Here is a 12,882-nt window from a genome sequence, read left to right on the forward strand (position 1 = left end):
AGCAAAAGAGAAAAAGAGCAACAGAGACACGAACCTGAAACTAGTATAGCACTGTAAAGAAAATAAAGTTACACTTACACCAAAGGAAAAAAAAATGGTGCGTCAATTCCTTAATATTCAACATGTAATCTAGTTCTTTAGAAAAAAATTACCAAAAATGTCTTTGTTTTGCAAATCTCAGCAAAACTAGAATTGTAACTCTGAAAACAAATCTAAGCCTGCGTATCTTCACTAATCTCAAAACCTCCCCTTTTCTTCTCAAAATGCTTATAGATATTACAAAAAAGATCAGGATATTAGAACAAAATTATCTTGTACTTAAGGGGAACATTTTTAAATAGCAATTATAGCAAATCTCTTAAAAAATAACTTGCATTTTTTTCTATTGCGTAAAGCTATACATTCTTTCATGTTTTTGAAATATAAACAGTCTACAATCACCCATGACTGAAGGAAAAAAGGGGATAAAGGAAGAGACCTTTTTAAAATACAAACTGCTAGACATGTTCTTATTCCCAGGCTCTAGCACCTCTGATTAGAAGGCATTATGTCCCAAAATGTTCCCCTGGGGAAAAAAAGCTCATAAATGGTCCTTATGTCTTTATAATGCAAATTTTCTACCCCTACCTTCTCTGGAACCTAAAGCCATTCTTTGAAATAAGGACTTTTTTTTTTTTTTTTTTTTTTAAAGATTTTATTTATTTATTTGACAGACAGAGATCACAAACAGGCAGAGAGAAAGGGAGAAGCAGACTCCTCACTGAGCAGGGAGTCTGATGAGAGGCTCGATCCCAGGACCCCGGGATCATAACCTGAGCCGAAGGCAGCTGCCCAACAACTGAGCCACCCAGGTGCCCCTGGACTTTTTTTTAATCAGAAAAAAGAGCAGGAGGTATTTGGAAATCAGATCTATAATTCCCTCTCCACAAATAGTAAAAACAAAGGGCATAAGATTTTGGTTTGTGTTTGGTCTATGTGTTCAAATGGATGCCCATATATATGTTATAAATGTAATATTTTCTCTACCTCTGGATGGTATTAAAATTTATACAAGTGTTGTTTATAGTTGACTTAAAGGCAAGAACTAATAAGTATCAGCATTCTAAAACTCTAAGAAACTAACCCAAATGTTTTTCAAGTTCATGTGCTCTGAAAAATTATTCAATATTCAAAATAATTTAATGTTGTTTAATTAAGATAGACATGTCTTCAAAGTTATCAGCATTAAAAACTTTATTTTGTCTGGGTTTAAAGTTACTATTATGTCTATTACAAAATGTTTAAAAGAAATATTAGCATGGGAAGATGATTGACTTTGAGGTCTCAAAGTTTTTTTGGATAATCTAAGCATAATTATTAAGAACAAGTAAATCAAACAGATATAACAAATGATAAGTTTTTAAGTAATTTTTTTTTTTGAGAGAAAGAGCGTGCAAGTGTGTAGCACACATGGGGTGGGGAGGGAGGGAAGTATAGAGGGAGAGAGTGAGAGACTCTTAAGCATGTGCCATGCCCAGTGCAGGGCCCAGTGTGGGGCTTGATCCCATGATCCTGAGATCATGACCTGGGCCAAATTCAAGAGTCACACACTTACACCACTGTGCCACCCATGTGCCCCTAGGTAAAATTTTAAAACAGCTTTCCCAAATTGTTTTGGTAACCTAAAATGCTGAAATTTTGCTAAGTGATGAATTAGGCTGAATTAGGTTGAATTCATTGAATATCTAGGTCACTACCAAATAAGATAAATAATAAACCTTAAGTACTTAACATAGGTATATCTACCTTTGGCTTTCTTACTACAGAGAAACCAAAAATAAATTTGGGTCCATATGTAAACATGTTTTGTGCTTTATTAAAAAGATTGTACTATGAAGAAGCATGATTCTTAAGGTTATGAAATATATTCATAAATTTGCCAGTCCAAAAAATGCTGCTGAAACAGACAATGCAGAGTTACTACTGTTCATTTTCCTAGAAGTTAAAGCTTCAAAGAATTAAAAATTCTAATTAATATGTGAGGTTAAAGCTGCTAAAAATAATATGGGAACAACTCTGTATGCAAGAAAAGATGTATGTTTTTGATAAAAATAAAGTACAAGGAATGGAAATACATTTTTGTTGAAGAAAAAAAAATTTTTTTTTGTCCTACAGTGAGGCTAGTTAGAGAAAATATAGGACAAAATCTGAATGTAAAAAAGAAAGTTCTATAATGCTTATAGAAAAGGAACTTCTGGAATTAAATTTTATACATGGTCAGTACTGGCTAAGATTAAAGTAAATTTGTTTAAGAATGAGTTTGAATATTAAAAGTACACTGTATAATTTCTGGGGAACATGGCAGAGTAAGAGAAACCTAGCCTCACCTTATCCCACAGATAAACTGTACAACCCAAACACTAGCAGAACAAATCCCACAACTAGCTGTAGAGAAGAGACCACATCAAAGAGGGTAGGAAGGGCAGAGAAATATCAGAAATTAAACATGTGGGGATCTCCAAAAAGAGGGAGGGACTCTGCCACACAGAGAAGAGAGAGAAATAGAGCTCCACACTGGGGAGCCTGCATGGCAAAGATGAATCCCCATAACATGGCTTTGAGACCAGGGGAGCTGAATTTCATGAGTTCTTAAAAACAGCAGTACTTAAAACCTGGAATTAAAAAAAAAATAATTCAGTGGGCTTGGCTTTGGGAGCACAGGTGTGTGAGAGGAAAAGGAGTCCCCCACCTAGGGCATATGAGAAGGAGATTTATTTGGACAGAAATCCTTGAGGAACTTCTCCAGGAGCAAAGGAACTGGCAAGAGCCATTTCCCTTCCTCACCACCCAAAGTAAACACATGGCCACCTGTGGGACTAAGTACTTAACCTTCATAGCAGTACCACTGCCACACTACCCCCAACACTTCTGCCCTGTGCTGAGCTTCAGCCGGTCCAGCTCTTTCAGTACCCCCTAAGCCAGAGCCCAAACAGGGCAGTGCCACAGACCTGGCAGTGTTTAAGCAGCCCCTACAGTGGCCATCACCACTCCAAAGTGATTCCCACCCCAGAGTCAGGGAAAGATAAACACACACACCAGTCAGAGGCCCCAGCACTGGGCTGGAGGTAGACGACTGGTTTGAATGCAGGCCCCATTAGCCAACAAAAGCTTCTCAGGAAACAACACAGGGCAAGTATCCTAGAGTTCCATGTTACTGCATCTCTAGAAAATGCCTAAGTCTGGCTCAGCCCAAGCCCAAGATGTCCCCAGACTAGCCCACTAACACCACAGGGACAAAACACTGCCCACAACAGGCAAAGACACCCACTGCCTGGTTGCCTGGATGGCTCAGTCAGTAGAGCTTCTGACTCTTGATCTCAGGGTCACAAGTTCAAGGTCCATGTTGGCTCTAAAGATTACTTAAATAAACAAAAGAGAACCGCACCACAGATGACTGGACTAAAGGAAAAAGTTGCTCAGCCACAAGAGCAGGGTATACAATTCACACATAGGAGACACTCCTGAAGTACCAGGTTCTGGAGAATAGGGGACACTGCTTGGCAGGGCACTAGAGGAATGCTTTTTCATAAGGCCATCACTTTCAGGAGCAGGAGACATTGTTTTTTGAGACACACAGAAACAGACTCAGATTTAGACAAAATGAGGAGACAGAGGAATGTGACCCAAATGAAAGAGCAAGACAAAAGCAAAGCAAGAGCCCTAAGGGAAATGGAGATAAATAATAGGCTTCATGGTAAATTTAAAGTAATGATCATAAAGACACTCAACTGGATTGAGAAAAGAGCAGAGGACATCAGTGAGACCCCTAACAATGAGTTAAAAAAGAACTAATCAGATGAAAAACACAATAAATGAAATAAAAATACACTAGAAGTATTAAGTAATAGACTAGACAAAGCAGAAGAATGACTCAGTGACCTGGAGGACAAAGTAATGGGAAGTAATCAAGCTGAGCAGGTAAGAGGGGAAAAAATATGCAAGATGAGAAAAGGCTCAGGGAACTCAGTGATACCATTAAGTACATTATAGAGATCCAAGAAGGAGAAGAGAAAGAAAAGGAGGCATAAATTTTATTTGAAGAATAGTTGAAAACTTCCCAGACCTGGGGAAGGACACAGAAATCCAGATTCAGGAGGTACAGAGAGCCTCCAACAACATCAATCCAAGAAGGTCCATACCAAGACATATAGTAATTAAGATGGCAAAATGTAGCAATAGAGAATTTTATTATTTATTTATTTTTAATAGCAATAGAGAATTTTAAAGCAACAAGAGAGAACAGTTACATACAGGGGGAAACCCTATAAGACAATCAGCTGATTTTTCAGCAAAAACTTTGCAGCCCAGAAGAGAATGACATGATATATTCAAAGGCTGAAAAGAAAAACAAAACAAAACAACAAAAATCCATAACCAAGAATTTTCTATCTAGCAAGGCTATCATTCAAAATATAAGGAAAGACAAAGAGTTTCCCAAACAAAAGTTAAAGGAATTCATCACCACTAAACCAGTCTTATAAGAAATATTAAGGGGGACTCAGAGTGGAAAGGAAAGACTATAAGCTAAGGAAAGTAGGAAGCATATGTCTGTTTTTACAGTCAAGGGACTCACAAAATAAAGGTGTAAGTATGGCATCATACACACACACACAGACACAAAACACAGGAAGAGAAAAAATGGGCTCAAACCTAAAGTGACCATCGACTTAATATAGACTGCTATATACCCAGAATGGTACACACAAGCCAAATGATAACTACAAACCTAAAACCAGTAATAGATACACAAAAAATTAAGAGAAAGGAATCAAGGTATGTCACTAAAGAAAGTCAACTAATCACGAGAGAAGAGAACAAGAGAAGAAAGGAATGGAGAAAAAGTATAAAAACTGTAGAACAAGTAACAAAATTGTAATAAATACATTCTTATCAATTACTTTCAATGCAAATGGACTAAAGGCTTCATTCAAAAGTCATAGGGTAATGGAATGGATAAAAAAACAAGACCCATCTAGATGCTGACTACAAAAAGACTCATTTCACACCTAAAGACACATGCAGATCAAAAGTGAGGGTATAGAGAAATATTGACCATTCAAATAAATGTAAAAAAAAAAAAAGGCAGAGTAGCAATACTTAGACAAAATAGACTTTAAAATAAAGCTGTAACAAGAGACAAATAAGGACAACACCTACTAATAAAGAGGACAATCCAACAAGAAGATGTAACAGTTTTAAATCTTTATGTACCCAACATGGGAGCACTGAAATATTTAAAGCAGTTAATAATGAACACAAAGGAAATAACTGATGCTAATAGAGTAATAGTAGGGGACTTTAATACCCCATTTACACTGATGAAGAGATAATCCAAACAGAAAATTAACAAGGAAACAGTGGCTTTCCCAAATGTCCAACTGATGAATGGATAAAGAAGTGGTACAAAGATACACAGGAATATTACTCGCCCATCAAAAAGAATGAAACCTTGCCATTTGTAACAATGTGAATGGAGCTAGAGTGTTAAGCAAAAAAAGTCAGAAGGATAAATACCATATGATTTCATTCATCTGTGGAATTTAAGAAACAAAACAGATGAACACATGGAAAGGGCAAAAAAAAAAAAGGAGAGGGAAACAAACGATAAGAGACTCTTAACAATAGAGAATAAACTGAGGGTTAATAGAAGGAGGTGGATAGGGGATGGGCTAGATGGGTGATGGGTATTAAGTAGGGCATTTGTTAGGATAAGCACGAGGTGTTGTATGTAAGTGATGGATCACTAAGTTCTACTCCTGAAACCAATCATGCAGTGTATGTTAACTAACTAGATTTTAAATAACAATTTTTAAAAAAGAAATAGGGCTTTCAAAGACACATTGGGACAGATGGATTTAACAAATATAGTCAGAACATTCCATCCTAAAAGAGTAGAATATACATTCTTCTCAAGTGCACATAGAATATTCTCCAAAATAGATCACATATTAGTCTACAAAACAAGTGTCAACAAATTCAGAAAGATTGTTGTCATTCAGGCATCTTTTCTGACCCCAGTGTTATGAAACTAGAAATCAACCACTAGAAAAAAATCTAGAAAGAGCACAAATACATGGAGGTTAAATAATATGCTACTAAACAATGAATGAATCTACTAAGAAATCAAACAAGAAATAACAAAATACATGGAAACAAAAGAAAATGAAAACACAAGGGCCCCAAAACTTTGGGATGCAGCAAAAGCAGTTCTAAGAGGGAAATTTATAGCAATACAAGCCTACCTCAAGAAGAATAACTACAAATAAACAACTTAACCTTACACCTAAAGAAGCTACAAAAAGAACAACAAAGAAAACCCCAAAATCAGTAGAAGTAAGGAAATAATAAAGATTAGGTAAGAAATAAGTGAAAGAGAAACTAAAGAAACATAGGACAGATCAATTTAACCAAGAGCTGGTTCTTTGAAAAATTAATGAAATTAATAATGCTCTAGCCAGACTCTTCAAAAGAGGGGGGTTGGGGTGGGAGGAGATGTAAAAAACAAAATCAGCACGGAAAGAGTAGAAATAACAATCAAACCACAGAAACACAAACAAATATAAGAGAATATTATAAAAAAACTATATGCCAACAAATTGGACAACTTAGAATAAGTGGATAAATTCCTAGAAACATATAACCTACCAAAACTGAAGCAGGAAGAAATTAAAAAATTTGTACAGATTATCACTAATGAAATTGAATCAATAATCAAAAAACTCCCAACAAACAAAATTCCAGGAACAGATAGCTTCACAGGCGAATTCTACCAAACATTTTAAAAAGAGTGAATACTTAACTCTTATCAAACTATTCCAAAAAAAAAAAAAAAATAGAAAAGGAGATAAAACTTCCAAATTCATTGTATGAGACTAGCTTTACCCTGATACCAAAACCAGATGAATACATCACAAAAACAGAGGATTACAGAGAACTATCTCTGATGAACATAGATGCAAAAATTCTCTACAAATTATTAGCCAATTGAATCCAACAATATATTAAACAAATCACTCACCACGATCAAGTGGAATTTATTACCAGGATGCAAGGGTTGTTAATTATTCACAAATCAATCAACATGAAACATCACATCAATAAGAGAAAGGATGAGATCCCTATGATCATTTCAATAGAGGGAGAAAAAGCATTTGACAAAGTACAACATCCATTCCCTATAAAAGCCCTCAATAAAGTAGGCTTAGAGGGAACATACATCAACCTAATAAAGGCCATATATGAAAAATTCACAGCTAATATCATACTCAATATTGAAATACTAAGTGCTTTTCTCCTAAGGACAGGAACAAGACAATCCTCACTCAAGGAAATAAATCAGCAAACAAAAAGAAAAAAATAAAAATCAGCAAACAAAAAGAAATAAAAAAGCAATGAAACAAGATGAAACCAGAGAAGGAGACAAACCTTAAGAAACTCGTAATCTCAGGAAACAAGCTGGAGGGGGCGTGGGTGGGAGATGGGATTGCTAGGTGATGGACATTGGAAAGGGTATGTGTTGTGGTGAGAGCTGTGTGTTGTGTAAGACTGATAAACCACAGACCTGTACCCTGAAAAAAAGACACTGTATGTTAATAATAATAAACAAAAAACAAACAAACAAAACAAGAAAAAGAAATAAAAGGCTCCAAACTGGTAAGGAAGAAGTAAAACATTCACTATTTGCAGACAACATAATACTATATACAGAAAACCCTAAAGACTCCACCAAAAACTACTAAAACTGGTAAACTACTAAAAATGAGTAAGGTCACAGGATACAAAATCAATGTACAGAAAATTATTGAATTTCTATCTACTAATAATGGAGCAACAGAAATTAAGGAAGCAATCCTGTTTATAATTACACCAAAAATATTAAAATACCTAGGAATAAACTTAAGCAAGGAAGTGAAAGACCTATACTCTGAACACTGTAAATACTGGTGAGAGAAACTGAAGACAACACAAACAAATCGAAAGATATTCCATGTTCATGGACTGGAAGAATCAATATTGTTGAAATGTCCATGCTACCGAAAGCAATCTACAGATTTAAAATAAAAAAGACAACAGTTTTTTGTTTGTTTGTTTGTTTTACAGAACTAGAATAATCCTAAAATTTGTATAGAAACACAAATGGCTCCAGATAGCCAAAACAATCGTGAAAAAGGAAAACAAAGCTGAAGGTATCACAATTCCAGATTTCAAGTTATAGTACAATGCTGTAGTAATCAAAACAATATAGTACTAGCACAAAAATAGACACAGAGATTAATAGAACAGGATAGAAAGCCCAGAAATAAACCCACAATTATATGGTCACTTAATATTCAATAAAAGAGGCAAATATATGCAATGGGGAAAAGACGGTCTCTTCACAAATGGTGTTGGGAAAACTGGACAGCTACATACAAAAGAATGAAACTGGGGCAGTTTTTTACATCATACACAAAAACAAATTTAAAATGGATTAGAGACCTAATATGAGACCTGAAGCCATTAACAATCTTAGAAAAAAGCACAGGCAATAATTTCATTGACATCAGCCATAGCAACACTTTTCTAGATACATCTCCTGAGACAGGGGAATAAATGCAAAAATAAGCTATTGGGATCACATCAAAATAAAAGACTTCACAGTGAGGGAAACAGTCAAAACTAAAAGACAACCTTACTGAATGTGAGAAGCCATTTGCAAATGACATATCTGATGAAGGGTTAGTGTCCTAAATATATAAGGAACTTGTACAACAACACTCAACAAATTATCCAATTTAAAAAAGGGAAGACAACATGAACAGACTTTCTCTAAAGACATACAGATGGCCAACAACACATGAAAAGATGCTCATCATCATTCATCATCACTGAAATGCAAGTCAAAATCACAAGATATCACTCACACCTGTCAGAATGGTTAAAATTAACAGCACAAACAACAAGTGTTGACAAGGGAGGAAAAGAAACCCCTGTGCACTCCTGGTGGGATGCAAACTGGTACAGCCTCTGTGGGAAAGAGTAAATTAAATATAGAATTACCTGAGCAGGGTTAACTCTCAGGTTTTATTGCCAGCTATCAGCAGGGCTCGAACGCAATGTGCCAGCATTGTGGCATGGATATACCTGCTAATGTGGCTGTAACTGGCATCGTATCCCATACCAAAATGTCTTTCGAGAGGAAATAGAGGTGAGCTATAAAGTGAGAGCCAATTTCTTCTCTATTCTGCAATGTAGTAGAAAAAACTTTTAACCAAGGACAAATCAGGGTGAACCTTGCCTGGATCATGGTTGACATATTCACCTATACATCCCTGCAACCACCTCTCAGCAGAATGACTAGGAGGAGGAACACCCAACAGAGGAAAAATTCAGAGACTCTGTCCTCTGCCACAGAACTATTGGATATGGACATAAACAGTATATTGGAAAGGGAATTTAGGGTAACAATTATCCAGGCTATGGCTAGGTTGGAGAAGACCATTAGTGGCAACATAGAATATCTAAAGGCAGAAGTGAGGGCTGATCTGGCAGTACTAAAAATTGCTATCAATGAGATCCAATCTAATCTAAATACTCTAACAGCTAGGGTAACCGAGGCAGAAGATTGAATTAGTGATCTAGAGGACAAACTGATAGAAAAGAAGGATCAGGAGGAGGTCTGGAACAAACAGCTTAGAAGCCATGAAAACAGAATTAGGGAAATAAATGATGCCATGAAATGTTCCAACATCAGAATTACTGGGATCCCTGAGGGGGTAGAAAAAGAAAGAAGACTAGAAGATATAGCTGAACAAATTTTGGATGAAAATTTCCTTAATCTGGGGGAATGGAACAAGTATTCATGTCCTAGAGGCAGAAAGGACACCACCCCAAGATCAACAAGTCTAGAAAGACCTCCAGACACTTAATTGTGAAATTCATGAACCATAATTTCAGACAGGAGGTTTTAAGGGTAGCTAGAGAGAAGAGATTCCTTATGTACAAAAGAAGGACCATCAGAATAATGTCAGATCTGTCCACAGAAACCTGGCAAGCCAGAAAGGGCTGGCAAGACATATTCAGGGCACTAAATGAGAACATACAGCCAAGAATACTTTATCCAGCATGTGACATTCAAAATGGATGGAGAGATAAAGAGCTTCCAAGACCAGGAAGATTTAAAAGAATATGTGATCACCAAGCTGGCACTACAAGAAATATTAAGGGGGGGGGTGGTTCTATAAAAGAAAGAACCAATCCAAGAGTGTCATAGAACAAAAATTTACAGAGACAATCTATAGAAACAAGGACTTCACAGGCAACATGATGTCAATAAAAACTTACCTTTCAATAATCACTCTCAACGTGAACGGCCTAAATGCTCCCATAAAGCAGCACAGGGTTGCAGACTGGATAAAACGACAGGACCTGTCCATATGCTGCCTACAAGAGACACATTTTGAACCTAAAGATACATCCAGACTGAAAGTGAAGGGATGGAGAACCATCTTTCATGACAACAGGCCTCAAAAGAAAGCTGGGGTAGTGATTCTATCAGATAAATTAGATTTTAAGCTAAAGACTACAGTCAGAGATACAGAAGGATACTACATAATTCTTAAAGGGTCTATTCACTAAGAAGTTCTAACAATTGTAAATATTTATGCCCCCAATATGGGAGCAGCCAACTACATAAGCCAACTGTTAATCAAAAGAAAGAGTCATATTGATATGAATGCATTAATTGTAGGGGATCTTAGCATGCCACTCTCAGTAACAGACAGATCATCTAAGCAGAAAATCAATAAAGAAACAAGAGCTTTGAATGACACATTGGACCAGATGGACCTCATAGATGTATACAGAACATTTCAACCTAAAACAACAGTATACTCATTCTGCTTGAGTGTACATGGAACTTTCTCCAGAACAGACCACATACTTGGTCACAAATCAGGGCTCAACCGATATGAAAAGACTGAGATTATTTCCTGTGTATTCTCAGACCACAATGCTTTGAAACTGGAACTCAACCACAAGAAAAAGTTTGGAAGGAATACTAACACTTGGAAGCTAAAGACCATTCTGCTCAAGAATATTTGGATCAACCAGGAAATCAAAGAAGAACTTAAACAATTCATGGACACCAATGAGAATGAAGACACATCGGTATAAAACCTATGGGATATGGCAAAGGCCATCCTAAGGAGGAAATACATAGCCATCCAAGCCTCACTCAAAAAAATTGAAAAATCCAGAATATACCAACTCTCTTTACACCTTAAAGACCTAGAAAACCAACAACAAATAAGGCAAACCCATGGACAAGAAGGGAAATGATTAAGATTAGGGCAGAGATCAATGAGTTAGAAACTAGAAATATAGTAGAACAGATCAACAAAACTAGAAGCTGGTTTTTTGAAAGAATTAATAAGATTGATAAACCTCTGGTCAAACTAATCCAAAAGAAAAGAGAGAGGACCTAAATTAATAAAATTATGAACCAAAGGGGAGAGATCACGACTAACATCAAGGAAATAGAAACAGTCATCAGGAATTATTATCAACAGTTATATGCCAATAAGTTAAGCAACCTAGAAGAAATGGATGCATTCCTGGAAACCTATAAACTCCCAAGACTGAAACAGGAAGAAATTGACCAATATCTAGTAACAAGTTTGAAGCAGTGATCAAAAACCTCCCAAAAAACAAGAGCCCAGGACCTGACAGATTCCCTGGGGAATTCTACCAAACATTCAAAGAAGAAATAATGCTTGTTATCCTGAAGCGGTTTCAAAAAAATAGAAACAGAAGGAAAACTTCCAGACTTTTTCTACAAAGCCAGCATTACCCTGATCCCCAAACCAGGCAAAGACCTCATCAAAAAGGAGAATTTCAGACCAATATCCCTAATGAATATGGATGCCAAGATTCTCAATAAGATCCTAGCTAATAGGATCCAACAGTACATTAAAAAGATTATCCACCATGACCAGGTGGGATTTATCTATGGGATGCAAGGGGGGTTCAACATTTGCAAATCAGTCAGTGTGATAGAACAAATCAATAAGAAAAGAGAGAAGAACCACATGGTCCTCTCAACTGATGCAGAAAAAGCATTTGATAAGATACAGCATCTGTTCCTGATTAAGACTCTTCAAAGCATAGGGATAGAGGGAACATTCCTCACCTTCATAAAATCTATCTATGAAAAACCCATAGTGCATATCATTCTCAATGGGGACACCTCACAGCCTTCCCTTTGAGATCAGGAACTTGAAAAGGATGCCCACTCGCCACTACTGTTTGACACAGTACTAGAAGTCCTAGCAATAGCAATCAGACAACAAAAAGAAATAAAAGGTATTCAAATTGGCAAAGAAGAAGTCAAACTCTCTCTTCGCAGATGACATGATACTTTATATGGATAACCCACACAACTCCACCCCAAAACTACTAGAACTCATACAGCAATTCAGTAATGTGGCAGGATACAAAACCAATGCACAGAAATCAGATGCTTTCTTATACACTAACAATGAAAATATAGAAAGGGAAATGAGAAAATCAATTGAATTTCCTGTAGCACCAAGAATCATAAGATACCTTGGAATAAATCTAACCAAAGAGGAAAAGGATCTGTACTTGGGGAACTACAGAACCCTCATGAAAGAAATCGAAGAAGACACAAAAAGATGGAAAAGCATTCCATGCTCATGGATCAAAAGAATAAACATTGTTAAAATGTCTATACTGGGGCACCTGGGTGGCTCAGTGGGTTAAGCCTCTGCTTTCGGCTCAGGTCATGATCCCAGGGTCCTGGGATTGAGTCCCGCGTCAGCCTCTCTGCTCACAGGGAGCCTG

Source organism: Enhydra lutris, unplaced genomic scaffold (assembly GCF_002288905.1).
Source record: "Enhydra lutris kenyoni isolate GAN:26980312 unplaced genomic scaffold, ASM228890v2 scaffoldscaffold18, whole genome shotgun sequence".
Classification (NCBI taxonomy): domain Eukaryota; kingdom Metazoa; phylum Chordata; class Mammalia; order Carnivora; family Mustelidae; genus Enhydra; species Enhydra lutris.